The sequence below is a fragment of the Poecilia formosa genome, unplaced genomic scaffold, assembly GCF_000485575.1.
Source record: "Poecilia formosa unplaced genomic scaffold, Poecilia_formosa-5.1.2 Scaffold19, whole genome shotgun sequence".
NCBI lineage: Eukaryota > Metazoa > Chordata > Actinopteri > Cyprinodontiformes > Poeciliidae > Poecilia > Poecilia formosa.
The window spans coordinates 1735911-1756693 of NW_006799958.1; the positions used below are offsets into that span (position 1 = coordinate 1735911).

The 20783-nt window shown below is 39.7% G+C and overlaps 1 long non-coding RNA gene across 1 annotated transcript in view; it reads right to left on the bottom strand.

Annotated features, from left to right (window-relative positions):
• Positions 1-6832: 6832 nt before the first annotated feature.
• The window catches only part of LOC103134760 (uncharacterized), a 71826-nt gene continuing 57875 nt past the window's right edge, over positions 6833-20783 (bottom strand). The window contains exon 4 of the long non-coding RNA XR_475857.2: positions 6833-7085. This is a non-coding gene — a long non-coding RNA (uncharacterized LOC103134760). The remainder of the gene's footprint in view (positions 7086-20783) is intronic.

Genomic DNA, 20783 nt, shown 5'->3' on the forward strand with positions numbered 1-20783 from the left:
CAACAGTGGGATGGATGGATGGATGGATGGATGGATGGATGGATGGATGGATGGATGGATGGATGGATACTTTAACCTTGACACTGTCATATCGGTTTTTGAGACTCTTATTTTGAAATGAAGGGAAGTAGCTCTTGGACTGTTGTTTTGTTGACTATCAATTATTTAGTACCGGTTGAAAACGATCAGCAGCAAAAGCAACAAAGAAGCATAGACCACTTGGAATATTTATTTATTCACTTATTTTAAATGTTAAAATACTTGGATTGATTAAACCTGAGCTAGATTAATCAAATACTAACACAAAAGGGAGAATGTCTCATTTCTTTTGCTATTTATTAGACATGCATAAAAACCACAGAAGGCAGACTCAAACCTGGACTGTATTAGTCTATAATATTTGGATAATCGAGACACGCTTTACAGTTTTTCAGTGTTTGGTTCTTGGTTTCCTCAGAGCTTCTCATGAACCAAACATCATGTTTTGTCTCGCCTTGTGAGCTTAACGTACAGTTACGCCCTTTTTGTCCCACCACAAGTTTAAACACCTGCAGGAAGATCTCCAAATCAATTCTGACCCCGAGATGCTCCAACTGGAATCACGAAGGACTTCAACGGCTCGTCTCTGACGTCTTTATTCTGGTGCTACAGACCATCTGAGGGGAAATGTCTGGTTTGTTTGGCAGCGTTGCAGGACTTCCACATGATTAGCTAAGAGGTTTTTAGTGTTTCGGCTGATCGGTTTACATTATCAATGTTCCACCACTGGGAAGTAGAGCATTGAGTGTATTTGTGCATGGACGTATGGATTTTCCTGTGTGTGTTTCTGTCTAAGCGTGCATGTTGATGGCATCATGGTAGCATCAGCTTCCCCGCTCTTGTAATGCAGCCATGTAATGGCGTAATGAAAATTCATGATGAGAGCATGTTAACTGCATTAGCCAGTCTCCTGAGTTCCAGCACATGAATAAAACGAACAAGGGGGGGAGGGAAGAAAAAAAAAAAAACAGGAAAACTCATTTTGATGCCTAATTATTTTTGGACTTGACAGCCTGGCAGCAGCCTGGCCTGCGTATGTATGAGTATGCATGCATATATGTGTGTCTGTGTGTGTCTGCGTAGGTCGTCAGTGTAGCTGAGTAGATGCACACAGCGGTAAGCAGAGCCCTTCATTATGGGCCATAATGAGTACATCCACCTCAGATACAGCACCTTGGGAACCTTTGTTGCATTGTTTTGTTCCAACACCTTGAGAAACAAATCAACACACTGTACATGGCTCAAGTGTCTGTATTCTTCGTCTTTCTCTAAATGTATAACAGGGACAGATCCCGGCTTCGTGTGTGTTTACATGATTTTCTTTCACTATGAGCTCATGCTTTTTTTTTTCTTTTTTTTTTTCCTGTAGAAATCATTATGCTCAAAAAACATTGCAGGAAAGCATTCTTTTTAATAACTGTGCTATTTGTGTTGACAGATTCCATCTGATAGTGGAAAGTTGCAATATATTTATTGTTCATATTCCTAACACAGAAGCAAAGCAAGCTATTTAGGTGCTAACTTGTAAACAGCGTCGCTTTAGATCATGTGGTTTGGTTGCTTTTTATCCTCCTAAAGATTAAAATATTGGCCTAAATTGATTGTTTGGGAATGTTTGAAGTGATTTTTTTGTTAACATGAGTTGTAGGCATCATAATTTATTATAAAACGAAGCTGAAGTTAAAATCCTAAAGCAATTCGGGTTTCAAAAATGGGTCCCATCCAAGCAAATTCTGTCCAAAACACATAAAAACTTTCACTGACTTTTGGTGTTTTTGCTCACAGTAAGTTTTTACAGGATCTCTGGATAAATGGTGTCAAATTTTCAAGGGTTTTTTCACATAGGAAGATAATTACTGAGGTGTTGTCACTTACTGGTATTTCCTGTGTAAGTAGTTCACGTTTATCCTAAAATCTCTATCTCTGTCTAGAAGTGACATCAGAATACACCTAAATCAGGATTTTTAGGCTAAAGTATAAATATAGTCCTTGTTTTAGTCTATATGTGAGTGTGTATACTAATTTGAAATTTAATTCATGCTGAACTTTGGTGAATTTTTCATTACAAACAGCAGGCATTAATCTATGGTGATATTCAGAAAGGGTCTTGTTGTCTCTGCTCAGCCTCTAAACCTTGAACGTTTTACCTCAAGTGTTTAACGACACTTTTTAAAGTGTGTGTTGGGTCCATATAAATATGCTTTCATATCTCAATTATTAAACTCAGTCATTAGCGTTCCAAAAAATGAATTGTAAAATGGATTTCCGCAATTCCCCCAACAGAACAAATGTTTAAATTATATCATGCATGGCAGGGTGGTGATGTGGTTGGTAGTACTGTTGCATAGCAGCATGGAGGTCCTGGGTTCAAATCCCATCACAGGGTCTTTTTGTATGGAGTTTGCATGTTCTCCCAACGCATGCTTGGCTTTTCTCCAGGTAGTCCAGCTTCCTCTCACAGTCCAACAGCAAGGCCTGCAAGGACGAGTAGGAACAGAAGATGGCTGGACTTAAATGTTTGAAATGTTTTGCTTGATAAACAGTCATGTTTTGTCTGTCTCTTAGCTTTAGACTACACAGTTTTGATTCGGTCTATAACGAGACGAGGTACAGGTATGCAGCACTGATGTGTAGCCTCAAATGTAACTATGATTTACCAGTTCACACATTGGTACGATCAATTGGTCTGGATATACTGTGTTCAAAATGAAGATGACACGAGGCAAATCGATTATAAAAAACAAAGAACACGTCTGCTTATGACAGAAACGAAACCTCATTTAAAAGTCCTGAACTCTCCCTTTAAGGCTTTGCTGCAGTAAACCATGCAGCATGTCTTGTTGTGGTTACCAACATAGAGTTTTTTTAATGTCTCACATGTGTCACCATAAAATCCTTATTCTCCTGGAAACTGTGGTTTGCTTGATTTTAAGGACAATGAGCAGTCAAAGAAGTAAAAGGAAAAAAAAACAGTAAATGTTGGAAGAAATGGATAAAAATGCTTTGTCTGTGGAAATGTCCCAAAACAAAAGCTGATATTCAGCTCTACGAAGGTTCCCTACCTTACATAATCAGACACACCTGCGTGGTACAAATGATTGTGTGTGTAATCAACCCCCAAGGGATGGATGGATTTCTTCCTGACCATGACGGAGACACGCTCCAGTGCCGCGGATGCAACGCGGGATTCCCGAAGCTCCAATCTTCCAGGATTAGACAGTCAAGGAACGTGGAGCGCAGCTCCGGATGGCTCTTATGGGGTTATGATTGCCCTTATCCTTACTGCATTAACCTCCTGATTGCTTGAAAAGACATTATTAGACGCTTCCAGTGGAACAAAAAAAAAAAAGAGGAGCAAGTATGGGCTAACAGGCAATCATGCCCACCGGCCCATGTGCCTAATGTAAGGCCAAGGACACAAAGAGAGTGACAGTGCAACAGACATAAAAGGAAGGAAAGAAACAGTGGGGGGGAGGGAGGATGGAGCGGGAGAGGGGGTCTTTGATCGTCGATTAAAGTGCAATTGTGCAATTTCATTCCTGTTCCAGCACAATGAGGAATGAGATTAAGCTCAATTTGGACCTGTTCAGGAGATCTCCTCACCTCTGTCGGAGGTGCACCGTTCGACACACACACACACACACACGCACGCATGCAACACCTACACACCCCTGGAGCCCCTCACCATGTCAGCACCCCTCCAGGGAAATCAGGCGTCTGGAGACAGGTCAGCCCTGGCCCATGTATATATTCATGGGCTTAATCTGGCATCATTTCTCTGTGGTGCCGGAAAAAGAAATGTATTTAATTTACACAATCCCCATTTGGCTTGCTCACCAAGGAGAAATACATAGGGAAAGTAGGCCCACAGTCAGAGCTCCCGCTCTTTAACGTATGCTAGTTTGTACGACCAGCGTGCGCATATACAAGTCGTGCACGTCTCTGTGTTTCTGTGTATGTCAGGATGCATAGCAATATTCTGTCAGTGCATCGGGAGGAAAAAGAAAAAAAAAACATCTTATCGTATTCCAGACCTGTACAGTAAACCCAAACAGTGGCAGCTGTGCTCGTCAGTTTGAATGGGAGGATGGGAGTTGTACCCAGCAGATGCTGTGTGTGTATTAAACAGATTAATTATTAAAAGATGCTTGACAGATGAAAAGTGGGTCCTCAGGCTATAAAGGAAAATGTTTATTCTTCTGCCATAGACTGTAGTACACTTAGGTTCTGCTCTCAACTTATCCAGCGCCTCAATGAAGAAAGTAAACACTTTCCGTGCTCTGCGCGCTTAAAATCGGATCCAGAATAATTTAAAAAAGGCCGCCTGGGATGAAACCTTCAAATGTGGGATGCGTGTTCGGTGATTTGGGTGAAATACGATTATTGCTCGGTAACAGCTTTTCCATACGTGTGTGTTTGCGCGGGGCTGGATAGCCTGAGGACAGACCCAATCACTTTTTTTTATTTCCAGATGGACACTGAATCAGACAACCTCGTTCTCAAATCCACGTCAACCTTTTATTTGAGATCTGTTTCCTTTAGATTTTAGAAAACCACACCTTGAAAACGTCTGACTCTGGAGTAAAGTTTCTGCTGTAGTTATTGATTATGTTTGTTGAATTGTCAGCGTGACAGTAAACAGTTTCAGCGTCAATATGCTGGGAGGAACGTCATCGTTACACTTTATCACTGAGGTACATGTTGTGATATCTAACAATTGTCACAGATGTAGTTATTGCATTTTTTAAGTACGAAAACCAATTAGCCTTCATGCAAAAAATAAAACTCATATAAGAGATGAAAATCCTACAGATTCTTGTGAGATTTAGATTTAGTTGGTACATGCCATTCTGAAGAATTTAAGTCACCTAAACATTTTTTATGAAAACAAGGTTCAAGTCTGACATTTGACTTGTTTTGGTGTGTATAAGTACAGGGTTGTAAGTAAGATCATGATTTTTTGGATTCTCCATTTTTATTCTTAAAAGGTTGCGTCCAGGCATCCATTTGATTTTTGCAGGGTTGCAATGGGTGGAACCTAAATCCAGCCGTCGTTGGATGACAGGCAGGGCGAACCCTGGACACGCTGCCATTGTATCATTTATCTTTATTAGAAGAAAAAAAAGATCATGATGCGAGTTGTGAACTGTCACGACAGTAATGGTAGCTTATTCTTTTGGGGGGTTTTATGTTTGCTGGATTGTTAAGTTTACCGTTTGCTCACTGACATTTGAAGGCTGCACAGGTAAAGCCTGGTATTTGATGGGTTTATGGAAGCTATTTCTGCATAAATTGATAAAATTATCCTAAGACAATCAAAAAGTCAGGAAAAAAACATGACGCATAAGAAAGACAACGGGTATTCCCGTCTAAAGAAAAGCAGGAAGCAATGACACTACTGCAGGTTTTATAATTATTAGTTAACCAGCATTTAGTAATGTTACTTTTCCCTTTTGTTAGGTTAAATCCATAACTGTGAGTGTGATGATGCATCTAGCAGATGATAAACACTGAGTTCAAGAAAACCAGATGAGGCGAACCTTTTGCACATAATTTATATTTTAAAACAAACAAATTGTTTGGTTTTAAAAATACAGTAAAAGCTGTACTAATTCCAAACTATTAGTCCAAGTTTGCCCAGTTTATATAACTCAATTGTTCAGCTTGATTCATTCTTCGATGGTCCTAATGTCAAGAAAGGGATTATTACGTATATTATTTAGAAATAAACTGTCTTTGAAAGCTTCTCTGTTAAATAGCGCTTCTAAGTATTTTAGATGTTGACTAAAAAATAAATAAATTCAGTCCAGATTGCTTAAAAAATGTTAAAAAAATATATAAAATCCTGTTGGTCCAGCACGATGAGGAAGCAATTTTCCAAACATCAGCAGTTCAGCTTCTTTCCAGAGTATTTTTAGCCATTCTGATGAGAAATCTTTATTAGCCATCTCTGTTGTCAGAGCAACTCAGAAACTATCTCCTTCATTACTTTAAATTTAAAGTGTCAAGCACAGATTGAACAGGATGTCTAGCCTAAAGCACTCATCTTCATTTCCAGACCTCATAATGGTTGCTTACTTTACCAGACAGACTTTAATTTGATGAGAAATCCTACGGTGACTCGTTCAGAACCAGCATTAATTAGTCTGTATGAAAAGACTTAAAACAAAACTGGACAATACAAGAGAATGAGACAGATAAAAAAAATAAAAAATATAGGAAATCCCAAAAGAACAATCTTGTCTTCATCAGTCAGTAGCACAGTTTCTATTTAAGCCAGTCAATGTGCTCTTTGGAAAACTTAAACCTCAAGTTGGATTTCCAACAATTAAGTTTTTCTGAGTCTTAAGCCAATCGCTTTGCTTCACATAGATGCTTCACAGCTAACATGTAGCTTTGTGGAGTAGCTCATTGGTTAAGTCTTTCCAGTTTTACTTATTCTTTAATCCATTTAAATGGTAGTTTACCTGTCTCTTCCAAATCTTTCTGGTTTCCATTCTAAAGCTACAGTATGTAACTTTCACAAAATTATGTTTTTACACTTTACACTGTTTGACAGTATGACACAGATAATCTGTGAAACGACCGAACTCCGCTGGTTATTGTCAATATAAGCAAAACCAAATCTACATTTTTCAATTTTTTTTGTGTGCAATAAATAGACAGGTATTAGCACGGAGTCTTTACAAACTGAATGTACTCACCGTTAAAGGGCACAAAACTTTTCCTCCATCAGTTTGTCGTCAACAATAATAGCAAAAAATGTGGGGAATTAAATGATTATAATTCATTTTAAGGACAATTTGTGAGAAGTCTTTATTTGCTTGCTTGTCTTTTTTTTTTGCAGACAAGAGTGCAACACAGTGAACAAGAACCCCAGGAGAGGACAAGAGGATTGGGGGATGTTTGCTGTCAGACACATCTGTCTGCAGCGTGGGGAGGAGGGAGTGTGAGGCACCACCTGCTCGTGCCATTTCCCCACTTCTTGACTCCGTGGAAATAGGTTACAAATTCCTCACTTCTGGATCTGAGCATGCAAGGCCCATCTGAAAGTAGAGCCAAGAAAAATGGACCAGGTAACTTTCCATCTTTGCTTTCTGCTTTCATAAATGTACATAAGACATGACAATAAATTCCCTCCCTTCCCCCCATTGCTGCAGACGCACACACATGCACACACACGCACACACACACACACACACACAGACACGGGTTGCTAGGCCCCCTGTTGCCTCATCTGTCAGCCCTTCAACCACACACACACACACACAAATGCAGGATCTCAGGGGAGAGGGTCTCAGATGCAGATCATCAGTATTATCAGGCGGCGGAGGGATTAGCATCCCCCTGCAGTGACCTACAGGTGTAGCCCTGGGTTAAAGCAGACAGTTATCTTTGCGAGCATCACTGGGTCCTGACCTCCGGCCCATCCAAAAGAACCTCACACACACACAAAAAAAAAAAAAAACAGATGAGGAGGAGTTTCACTGCACAACATAAGCAAACAAAAGAATCATCATTACGGAGAAAGTGCAGTTTTTACTATAAACCTTTATAATTCAGAATAAGAGGATTTGCCTGAAGGTCAGCCGATTTCCCCCCTTTTATACTTTCAGGTTGTAGACAGCCCAAGTGACAGGAGGTTTTCTTTTCTACGCAGCAATAATAGAGTTGCAAATGCTCCTGTAGACTCTTTCGTAAATTGTAAAGGCCATGTCAGCAAGTTCCCTTCAGAGCCAAAAATCTCTTTATATATATCCACAAAGTCCCGTTCTGTGCTTTGATGGCGCCTGAACTTCTGTTGACACACTGCAGGAGAAATGCAGGGAACATCCTGGACCAGTCAAAAACTTCTGACTACCCTAAGATTAGGAACAGGTGATTGTATCATTCATCTTTGTTGTGTGGAAAAATTATAATCATGCATTAAAATTGTGATTTATTGTGATAAATAAAACCCTTGATTGATTTATGTCTGTAAACACTCAAAACCGACACTGTTAGGATTGCTGAGATTACTTTTCAAATACTTTTTTCCCCCCACCTGCACAGGGAAACCTAACAAACACACAGGAAACCCGCAGCTGAGACTAGAACAGGAAGCCTTCGTATTGTCACAATACGACAATTTTATAGCTGCAGTTGGAAAGCTGTCAGAAACACAGCTGACTGGATCCTGGTTAAATAAATAGATGGATCAACTAATTAACCAGCTGGTATCAAATCAATATGTTTGAGTTTCTCTGTGAAGAGAATTGCAAAAAGCTGAAATCCTTCACACAATAATTTGCTGAAAACTAGTATTCAATTTAGTGTTTTTTTTTAAATATGTTTTTGTTAGGTTACTTAATATTTTATTTTTATTTTGATGCAATAACAAATATGTTACATAGTTTTAGCAACAGTAGGATTTTTTTTAATAAAGCTGTAAAATCATGTTCTGTATTTTAACTTTTTTTTTTGCATAGGTTCAGTTAAAAATGATAATATGATAGCTCAAGGTGTGTGAAACCCATACAGCCTCATGCCTAAATTAATTAGATTATAGTTAGAAAATATCCCCGAACATGAGAATAAATGATTTTAGCAGTGTGATTTTTACGATTTACTTTTAAAGGCTTTGACCCCTTTCTTTCATTCCATCTTTTCCAGGTGCATTTTTCATTCCTTACCCACGTAATGCAATGCATGCTGGAGCCATCGCCTGAGAAGACATGATGGCGTGATGCACAGATGAAGTCAAAACAACGCGAAGATCGAGGCAGACAACCAAAAGGGCCTTTGGTGGTTGACGTTCGTGTTTTGTTTGCTGTAATATCATTTGAACCTGGCTTGTGTTGTTGCCTCCCGTCGGACTCCTCGCATTCTGTTGACATTTTGCTGTTGTTTGTACGCCGCAAAGTGGTCCATTTTCCACGCATCAAAAGTGCTTTTACACGCATGTGTCAGGATGTCTTTGGTGCTTACCTTCAACTCCTGTCAGGCAGCGAGAGCAGGGCCTGTGCTCAGGAGCAGAGGGGGGAAAAAGGCTGCTTTGTGCCCGAAGCGGGGTTTTTTTAGCGAAGGCGAGAGAACGCGGCTCAAAGGCTGTCAGCGCACACGCAAATACACATCAATATACATACTACAACGAGCGTTTTTTTTTTCCCCCTCAGCTGCACTCCCGGAAAGAAACAAGTGAAGTCCGCCTTGCGTGCGCACAAGCATGCTGTATGCTCATTACGTGCGTTCTGTGGCCTTGTTTGTCTGTCTTAAAGGCTGCAGGAGCGTGAGGGTGGTGAACAAAGTTCTGATGAAAGCATGGAAAGTCGGGACTCGGGTCCAGATAAAAGAAAAACAGCCCCCCACAGTAAAACGATGCGTCTGCAGCTGGAATTGAGTTACAAATTACATTTGTGTTTATGAAAGAACAGTTGTGAAAGGATCAGAAGGCAAATGCAATCTGCACTTTTTTTTTATCCTACCTGTAACATGATCAAGGACTTTTCAAATATAAGGAATCTTCTCACTTCAGGCCTTTAGGAGGGTTAGGGTAAATCTGTTGCAGGAAAGCTAACCTTCTGCCTTGGAAAAAGCCAATCACATTGTAAGATTTGTTTTGAAAATTAAGGACAAAGTTTAATTTTGTGTCATGGACAGTGAAAAGAAGAAATATTTATGATTGAGCTTATGGCTAAATTGATACAATTCCTCGAGTTAATCACATGACATGATTGCGGAAAACCCCTGAGGTAAAAACCTTCAGACTTGGAGGTTTGATTTACTCGTATAATCTTGGGATGTTCACTGACTCCATCTTGGCTTTGTGTAAAAACAAGCGAAGTTCAACACAGATTCTCCACTAATCCAATAATATTCCAGAGTTTGCAATAGATGATGGGATCAGATTGATTAGCTTCTGTAGTTTATCATTCACACTGTGACACTGACATTATAAAGCATCTGAATTAATAACACAGAAGTGTCTGCTGTTAAGTTATTGTGTTAATATACATGATATGCATGCAGTGCTGTGAAGAAATGTTGCTTCTGTTTTTGCTTTTTTCACATTTCAGTGTTTCAGATGATGAAAACAAAATGTTTCTATTTTTTTTTTTAATTTAGCCTTTACTTATGTTACCATTTTTCAGCTTGTTTTATGGAGACAATTAGTACGGATTTAACCAATATTTACTATGAGACGGCTTAGTGAATGTAGCTCCCTGAATCATCACAGGCAGTACAGTTTTTAAAAACCATCAAACGGGGAGCTTAGTCACTGGGCATAACTGTGCAAAAAGAAAAAAGAAAGAAAAAAAACTTCTAAAAACTTTTAAAAACATTCACACACTGTGCAATGAAATCTCTATGGTATCTGTAATGTTTAAAAGTACAAAATGGACTGAAAAACATTGATGCAAAGTTTGTATATTAGGGCTGTTAAAAACTACCCAAACTAGCACACAACAATGTTTCTTAACTTGAAACTGAAACACAGTAAAATTGACAAAACATGTTTTTGATTCTTTGTTGTCATTTCATTGTGCTTTTATCTCATTTTGGGATTAAAGCTGCAGAATAACACGTCACAGCAGATTATCCTGGAAAAGATCATTCTCTCCATTCTACTAAAATATATATATATATATATATATAATGTAGGTATATTAGAAAAAGCAATATATTATGCATGTATACATTTCCTTTGATTCATTTTAGGATTTTAGCCATTAAGTAATTACAAGCAGACTATCATCATCCGAGCGCGGTATTACGTATCCAAACTTAAAGAGCGGTTTACTCTCCTCGTTCTACATAACATACGCCTTGTCTGAGGAATCCTGGATCTCAACTTTTCCTTTGCTGCAAATGACAGCAGTGTACCCCTGGTGTGTTGGAGGCTGCCAACCACTAAGCAGTCCTGGCATTCTTCAGACAGGCCAGACTTGTGGTTGTTGTTTTGCTCAGTCTTTGGCTGCAGGCTATATGCAGTATACAGACAGCTAGCCTGTTCCCACACAAGGGTTCAGTGCTAAAGGTGTTCAGTCCAATACTCAACTTTGGGTACTATTTGCAAGGAAAGATCAGGGGGGCAAACCTGAGCAGAAGAAGCAGAAAGGAGGAGCTGAGAAATAGAGATCCGTCTCAGATAAGTGTGCCAGAGTGATTAAGAGGAGCAGAAAAGAATTACAATTATGTGGAACATGTAGAAAAGAAGTAAACTTAAGAGGATTGTAGCTAAATATTTTTGTTGTTGTTTTGTTCCAACCATTTTCTTTCCTGTTAATCTTTCAGTCATTTGATTTGAGCTGTCCAAAATGTCTAACCACAAACTCATATTGTGTCAAGTCATTTTTCACAAAAAGGAGAATTCTGGGCTATGTTTGGGCTCCTCGGTGAGCCACGGGCCATTGTGACTCAACTTAACCATCCCTTGTCATGCTGTTTCAATTAGACATGACATAGAAGCTGGAGGACTGTCCACAATTCAGTGTTTTTTAGAAGCAGTGTACTGTTTCACTCCTTAAACACTATGTTTGGTCTTATTCTGGCATTCACACACAACCATGGAAAGATAAAATGTGAAAATGTCTCTTCACTCGACCCACTCAATGTGATACAGTAACGCGCTTTAGAAGAAAACGCCTCTTCAGCTATTTGTACGGAAGCTATAAATTAACTTATGGTGATCGGCTGATTATACTTTAGTCTTTTTATTTTCTGAATAATGAACGCACCTCACATAAAAGCAAAAAGATTGTGTTGACAACGACAGTGTTTGGTGTGGAAGCTGCTACAGCAAGAAGAAGGCTCGGCTTTTTTCGGTATCAGTGAAATGCTGAAAAATGAAATCAGAGGGAAGGGAAAAGGTGCAAAAAGCTTGCAGAAAGAAAACTGTGTTTTTTATAGAGGCATGTTGGCCTTTTCTTCAGATTGCACCTTCAATATGTAGTGAGTTACGGATGAGAAAATGTTGATTTGTTGCACACGTTAGGGTGAAAGGAATACTTACTGATGCTTAAAGTGAAAATTGACTTTCATTATGATCCCAATAGAAACTATACAGGATTCTAAAGCCAGTTGAATTTGATTTCTGCTTTGGTTTAGACAATAATGGAGAAACTGTGTTTATCTGTGGAGCTGTGTCCTTATTTATTCAAAACCGAGACTACTTTGTGCTCTTTTTTAGTCGCAAAAAATAAGTAAAAAAAAGACTTAATACAAATGATTAAACAGAAGTTTTTTTTTTGTTTTTGTTTTTATCTCAAATATTAAGTTAGGATTTGAAAGGCTCTTTGTAGAAAAAAATTGAGAATTTTGAGATATAATGCTGTGCATTTTGAGGTCAAATGTTCCCAGTCTATATTCTGCATACATAAAACATGTCGAACACTTTTTGGAGTTGGATTTTATTCATAAATATAGCATCTATCCCATAATCTGTTTTAATATTGGTAGATTTTCAATGAGTCAGACCTGTAACATGAAGCTGCTTTTCAGAAGGCCAGTTTGTTATTTTACTATGAGACATTTTATTGTGAAGACAGAAACATTTAATTTTTTCCTTGGAAGTACGAAAAAATTTATTTGTAATTGTAGTGCTTTATGAAAAATCTAAATTGGCTGGAAATTTGTATCGACAAGTCAGAGCTCTGTTGTATTTTGGACAAGGAAAATCTCTGAGTGTTGCATTTCAAGCAGAAATACTCCACAGATATCCTTTCCACAAGAGTCAAATACTTATTTTAAAAAATAATCTCTCTGATTAGTTAGCGTAATAAAAGCCATTTTATTCACTTCCTGTGTTTGTATGTCCTGCGGTGGTCCGACTCCCTCCTGGCCTGAGTGTTTGGTCATTTAGCTTAGACATACCAAAGTCTCTGCAGTCCTAACCTGTTCATATATGCACTTTTAATTGAGTGATAATGAAGTGAGCTTGTCCAAGATGAGGTTAACAGGAGTGTATTAATTTGAATAGGACCCTCTGGATTAGCCCTGGCTTGGTTCATGCAAGAATCAAGACCATTTGGTGTTTCGTAACGGACCACAGGTCAACATAAGGGTGATTAGCATGAGATTTAGACCCATAGTCTATGCGAGTCCTGAATCCAAAACAGTTTGTCCACCTTGACACGAACTTCGCCAGACAAACAAGAGAAGTTACTACTAATAACCACAGGGCAAATTAAAAATCTATATCACTGAATCCTGATGTAGATTTTTATCTTTCTTTTTATTTCTTCAGCCGTCTGTCCATCGCCCTTTCTGTCCCTACCCTCAGCCATTGTTGTTATCAAATGATACAGTTGCTCAAGCGCAGCATTTGAATCCTAAGGACCTCTGGGAGCGGATTTGTCTCCACCAAGCCCCTTCTAACGGGGATTAAGAGGATTAAAAACCAGAAAATGACCCCAGCTCCAGGTCCCCAGAGCCGAGCCCTGCTCGCCTCAGACGAGCCCAGTCAGGAACGGAGCCCTGGCCGTAGGCCGTCTTTACCAATGGCCCCCTTAAAGCTCTCCGTTAGCATGACAAAGGAGCGCGCCCGTCCCGTGATCGGCCGAGGAGACGGCACAATGGAGTGGCCGCTTTCTCTCCAGCTAATTTTCATGGAGACAAACAGCATTACACTTGGCAGTGACATTGTTCTAAACTCCAACACGGAGCCCCTCTTTCTCTGCGGAGCTCAAGGTGTCAAATTAATTATTTAAATCTGATTTGGATTTCCAGCGAGGGATCCCTCCAAGGCCTTCCTTGCAGCCAGAAGGTCTGGGATCTGCATTCGTTTGGCTAATTAGACCTGAAACCGAGCTTTGATCTCAACCAAAATCGGGGGGGNAAAAAAAAAAAAAAAAAAAAGTTAAACTTCCAGAATGCATTATTTGAGTCTAAACCTATTTCTTCTTTATACATCTTCCCAATTCATTTTCACCCCCTTTAAAATGCCATGAACACAAATGTGTATCTGTCACCCTTAGTGTTTGGAAGCGAATTAGAGAGTTCGTTCAGTCACTGCTTTCGGGGTTAAGGATTTTGCAGTTAACCAGCTTCATAAGGTCAATGATGAAGGTAATTGAAGGCCACTTTAATCCACTCAGGAGGCATGACAGAACCATTTACTCACATTGCCCCACGTAGACGGTACAGTTGGACTCACATGAAAGAAGAAAGTACATGGAAAGGTGGAGAGAACACGACAGCTCAGGCTGGGGTGGTCCTTCTCTCACAATCCCATTTAAACACACAAAAAAGAAGAAGTCTGAATGGAAAACGGTTAAATGTAACAAAGCTTGGAGCGTTTACACATCAATTCAGCACAGATTGCACAATAACAGCAGAAAGGAGCTACGAAGGCTGCTTGCTCTCTGAGCGGTTCAAGTTGAGATGAAGTCCTGCAGGCGGCGTCATTCAAGCTCAACTAACAATGAAGCCCAGCAGCGTGCACTGGAGCTGGCAGATGTAAAAATACATAACGGGGGTGTGCATCATGGCATCTCAGTTGCTGACTGGGTTCAAGTTCTATCAGATATGTTTAATAATATGAATGTGAGGACGGGTCACATGGGGAGTGGGTGTGAGAGACAGGACAGCCACTAAGACATGCATTAAGCTCCCCGCCGTCGCTGTCAGAGATATATCTTCAGACAGCCCTCTCCACTGGATTCCGTGTCATTCCTCTTTGAACGGCCAAATTGACAAGTTTATGCATAATTGAGGTTTGTATTACGAGAAAGAGAATGAGGGGAACGTTTTTTTTTCTTCCTTTCTCTCTTGTTGAAAGAAGGATGAGCAGAAGGCTAAAAGCAGGATTGGGGAAGGAAGAGAGGGGGGCAAGTTGAGGGGGTAACCTCTTTTCTGGTCCGGAGGATTGAGATGGAAGAAGGTGAACTGGGAGTTTCTCAAAGAAATGCAACTCTTAAAGCGTGGAGGTGGAGCCCAGGGTAGCAGGGCTTACCTACTAGATGAACTCTGTAGGATTATCTCACACTACCCAGATGGCTCACAGAACAAACCCAAATGGATCCAAATAAACTTTGGTTTTCTGTCTATGTTGATCATTAAAGTTGCAGTTTAAAACCTTTACAAATGTTTTTTTTTTTAACTGTCACAATGTCATGACTGTTTAATATGAGACAGATAATCTGTGAAAATAAAACTCAAGCTTCCCCACTTCCTCTCAGTGCTGCTATTGCAGTCTGAAAAAAAAAATGCACCGATGAAACAACCAATCAGAGGCAGAAGGAAGGTCTTAGCATTGCCCATCATCCTCAAGTATGTGCTGCTCGGAGAAACTCCTTACCGTTCAAAGAAAACTGTATATCCACCATTATCGGTGGCTATGCTAACATTTATGGCAAGTTATGTTGTGGTGAACCAGCTGTAACGTAGCAGAGAGCACAGGGCGAGTGTGTGAGGAGTGCATACACAAGAGTGATTGACAGCGCTAAAACTCTCCTCTGTTTAAGGTAGGGTGGAATGATGATATAACCAGCATCTTCCCATTGAATTTTACAAATTAGGACTGGGCGCATAGGTTTAAGTTTTCTCTTACTGACATGTGGCCAAAATTAAGCTGAAATACAGACAAACACCCCACTAACATCTGGTTAAAGGCCATCAAGTTTCAGATAAGCCATATCTTTTCTGTAGCCATCACCAACACTCTGACAAGGCGTCACGTGCTGCAGCGGTTAGAGCGGGAGTCTCAGGGTCCCGTCGTCGGATCCTTTGAAGCAAGATTTTCCTGCTTAACCTTAAGATCAGTCACCACTGCTAAATTATTATAAGCATGTGGATATATGGTGCACAGATACTGAGGTGCATGTTGTAAGGGAAATCCAGTGTTGAGTCAAAACAGTAAGATCTGCATGAAGGTTAAAATGGCCTAATCAAAATCTACATCTCAATAGAATTTATGGCAAGACTTGATATATGACTGATACTGAGCTAAATAAAAAGTGTTCAACTGTAATTGCAGCCAAAATGTTCCTACAATGTTTTTTTTTGTTTTTTTTAAAAAAACTATTTTATTTTCACTAAACAATATATTACAACTTGTTGGTCTATCACATTGAATTTCAATAAAATACTTTGCGCACGTTATGTGACGAAATGTGAGAAAATATTTCATTTAGCAACGTAATAGTAACATTAGCTAAAGGGCCTGGTAAACATATTGTTGGATAGCCGCCCGTCAAACACCGACAACCACACAAAACTTAAAATAAAATCTTTTTCTTATTTTTAAAACCACAGACGTTACAAAATTTCCACGGAAGCGTCCGGTTTAGTCATTCTGTCCCCTCCTGCATGAGGCCAATTTACTTTGCTCCTCTTGCACCATTTCTCAGATGTAGATCAAACTCGTGTCTCAAATGTGTCTCATTCTAATATCCAATTATTTATAAGCGATCGCCCCGAACCCAAAAAATGTGCCCATGAACACACACACACTCACACAGACCCATTCCTATTCCCACAGACACACTTAGACTGACAAAAACATAATGACAGTGAGTGAAATAATCACACGCCTCGCCTGTAGCACCGTGGGCTTGAAGTTGACCCCCTGCCCTAAAATACACACACACACACACACACGCACACCCACACACACACACACACACACACACGCACGCACACTTTAACGTCCATAAGTACACACAAGCAGCAGGGTCCTCTTCTCAGGCCCATGCGACCAGCCCTCAATGAATACAAAGGATTGTGGGGATTAGGCAGACATTTGGTCGGGCATTGTTCTGGCCGGCTAAATGAGGTTTGGCCGGTGGCAGCCGGCACGGGGGCCGGGTTCTGCGTGAGGCTAAAGCGGAGACAGCGGCCGCCCCTCGGAGGAAGAGTTCTAATTACCTCTTCCTGAGAGAGATGACAGCTTTGGCCTCTGCATCCCCAAATCTTGGACATTAGCAACTGAATAGAGAGCTTTCATACTGTATATCATTTTAATCTTTCATGCTCAGATCCAGCAGATGGCTTATTACCAGCCTGGGTGAGGAGGCAGCGAGGGAGACAAATGGCCCATGTCTCTTTTAAGAAGGGATGCCGGGGAAATGGCATTCATATAGGGCAAGAGCAGCGGATAATTGTATATCTGGCTGTTTTGGAGGTGCAGCGCTGCTCACACGCTGCCAGCCTATAAATCATAAAACTATTAATCTTGGACAAATCCCACTCGGAAGGCCTGACGGTGAGGTGGTGGGGAAGGGGGGGAAGGATGTGGGGAGCGTGTTTGGTAAAATGAGATTCACCAAAAAACACGAAGAATTTCAATATGACATGCATGTTAAGTCGTCAGACATTCTTGTGCAGCCGAATACATTTTCATGTGTTTACATGGCTTTCTCCTCTATTAAACAAAGCCATAAAACACAGGGTATATTAAAAGATCCGATTATACTATCAGGGAGTAGCTTTATTATTCATAAATAAATGAAATCATCTTAAGAGGGCTTACACCCCTTTAACATTTCGTTAACAAGCTTTAATGTGTTTAAATTGAATTTTATGTTAGATAAACTCAGGAGTGGCGCAGTGTGGAGAGCTCATGTTTTCAGGCCCCCTTACACAAAAGTTTAAACATGAACCTGTAAGTCTTTTGTGTCATTTCATTTCCAGCTTTACACATTTTATCCCCCCAAAAAATTCTTTGCAAAAAGCCCAAAACCATTCAATTGCAGCTCCGTGTGCGTGTTTAATGCCGTAGTCCAGCTGGAGGGGGAACCTCTGCCCCAGCCTCTTTTGCAGCCTCCAACAAGTTTTCTTCCAGATTTGCCCCTTTTATTAGCTCCATCCGTCTTCCCATCAGCTCTGATCAGGTTCCCTCTCCCTGCTGAAGGAAATTGTCTCCACAGCATGATGTTGCCACCACATTTCAGTTTTGGAGATCATTTCAAATGAAGAGCATTTCAAGATGAGGCAGATATTTTTATCGTTGCAAAAAAATAAAAAAATAAAAATAAAAAATATTGAAAGTCTTCCACTTCGCAATTGCCACTTTCTATCAGTCGGTAACATACAACCTCAATAAAATGCATTCTTGTTTGTGGTTGTAATGGAAGATGAAATGGAAACGTTAGGACAGTATACTTTGTTCAAGTCAGATTTTCTCTTTATTTTCTGTCTTTTATGCATTCGGATCGACCCATTGACTCATGTCGGTTCGGTTCTTTATTGCTCGTTTCTGCGAAACAGAACTTTTCGGAGATCGCCAGGACAAGCCTGAAGCATAAATCATCAAATAGTGGCCAGAAGAAGAGAATCCACAAAGTAATAAAAGTCTTGAAGAGCCAAGTTTTCTATTATTTGAAGAGGTGTGTGTGAGAGGACGTCGAACATCTGACTTTTATTACATTTTAATATACTTTGCATTTAGAGAGCCCACTACCTCTCCCACACTCTCACACATCCATCCATCCTTTCCTCTCCAGCCGGCTGTCCCCCTTATTGATATTGCCCATCCAAAAAGAAACAATACAATTTCATCTCCCGCTCTGACAATGATGCATGGGCCTGATGGAAAACACTTTTCAGGTGTTGTCATTATAAAGCCGTTTTTTTTTATCATCTTTTTTTTCTTTCTGAAGCCCCGTGTGAAAGAAATACAAAAGACAGGGCCCAAAGTGTGGGACTCTAATAGCTCTGAAGCTTTTCATTGGCGCGTGTGGAGCCATGGCTGCTGGATTGTCTCCTTTTCAATTACCTGATCTTTTCAACTCGGTGGAAAATGAAAAACGTGCGGCGCAGTAGGGAGCCCTGCACCAAACGGACCTTCACTGGCCGCCCTCCAATCATTTCTCACATCTTGTACAACCTAAGTGTTTCCTTTAAAAATGTTTACCTTCTGTTAAAAATTAACTTTTGACAGCAATCATCCCCCCCTTTGCCAAACTAATTTAGCGCTGATATTAAACACTAGTCACAGATATGCTAACCTGATGTGGATGTCTGAACGTTTTGATTAATGGTTTCATTCATTTGCTGTGACTTGTTCTGGTTTGAGCATCAGCTGGAGGACCTCCGGTGTCTGACTTCACTCTTCTTGTCCAGCTGCATTGTTGAAGACAATTTGCAGATCAGTGTTTGCTAAGATAAGATGTTTTGATACTTTTAAGTGACAAAGATCTGGCAATAAAACCTGGTTTATAGTAAAATATTTGACAAATGACTCATTTAACGTGGAAACAAAAGCTCACTTGAGCTCATCTTGATTGCTTCCTGATGTAAAGTTGCTTAATGCTGTAAAAGGAACAGCCTGACATGGTATTAATTTGTTGAAATATCGTAGATTTAAAACGTAGCTGTACAGGGCCCTCCACATTTATTCACATAGCTGGTAAAAAAGGGTTTAATTCAAAACCTTTTAGTGCACTGTTGTAATTTCACACTAAGCAATGTGTAAAATTGACCCTTCAATTTCAGCACATTAATTAAATGGGAAAATAATCACATTTGAAGAAAAGTATTTTGTATGTCAAATCATTTGTACCATTTTTGACACCACTTATGTTAACACTTTGTACAGCTCCCTTTGGTCAATATGACAGTCCTCATACTCCCACAGCATTTCACATGGTGGGAGCATATATGATTTTCTTATTAGTGCAACTACATCATTCAAAGTATTGGGTGCTCTCTACTTTTGTACAGAGATGAAGGTTGACTTAGTTATGCGTTTTTGACTGTTGCCTTGTTGAAAGAACCACTGATGGTTCAGTGGTTCAGTGGTGAATGGAGGACACCAGATATTTAAAATTTCCTGATATTCAAAGACTCATGAATTCATTTGGAAGAAAAGCAGACACACACCATTATAGGCCTTCCACCTTGCTTAGCTGGGAACATTTCATGGTTTCATCATTTTGTTTTAGACCAGACATGTCTGGACAAACTCTGTGAAAATTCCCAAGTAAACGTCAACTAGCATTTAACAAACTCCCTAAGTTTACGTTTGTGACGGTAGGACGGGAAAGGTTTTTTTTTATTATTTTTATTTTGGTATACCCTGAACACAACTAGTCACCATTTAGATTGTGTCAAATACTTGCTACAAAGACTTGCTGAACTCAAGAAGCCGCCCTTAACTCAAACATTAAGTATTGGACATTTTTACCTCCCTTACGAAAAGGCTTACTGTTCACACTGGCAACAAAAACTCAAGATATGAAGGCATGTGACCAGAAGTAGCCTCGTAAAGTAAAATTGCTTGTCCCTCAGTCTCCAAGTACAAGCAACAGAGAACTCTTTAGACATGAGTTTTGAATCTCAAAGCTCCATGATAAATAATATTCAGAAAGCGTTAGCTTTGAGAAGAAGTTCACCATATGTATAAATCACATCACTTTAACTGAGTGAAGACATAAATGTAGCAGCGACGAGATTTTTTTAGGCCTTAGAAGAAAACCATTTTCTGATTCATGAAGATCAACATTAATGTGATTTAATTCTATTGCATGTTCTCTTGTCTTACCCCTTTTGAAGAGAGCCTGGGTAAAACTGCCTTGTGAAACATCTTATTTTTAGAAAAGATGAGGTCAAAGATTGCAAATCCAAACATAAATACTTGGATCAACTTGTATTGATAAACTGTACATTTAAAAAAAAATTTTTTTACAGGATTTGCTAGGTGTGTCGATAATTGGGGCATCAATTTTCATGTTAAATATATGCATTTAGACAAAGAGGTTGGATTTTCCTAAATGTTTTTGTGAGAATACGCAGTGGCCAGAAGAATGCCAACTTAACAAATTTTT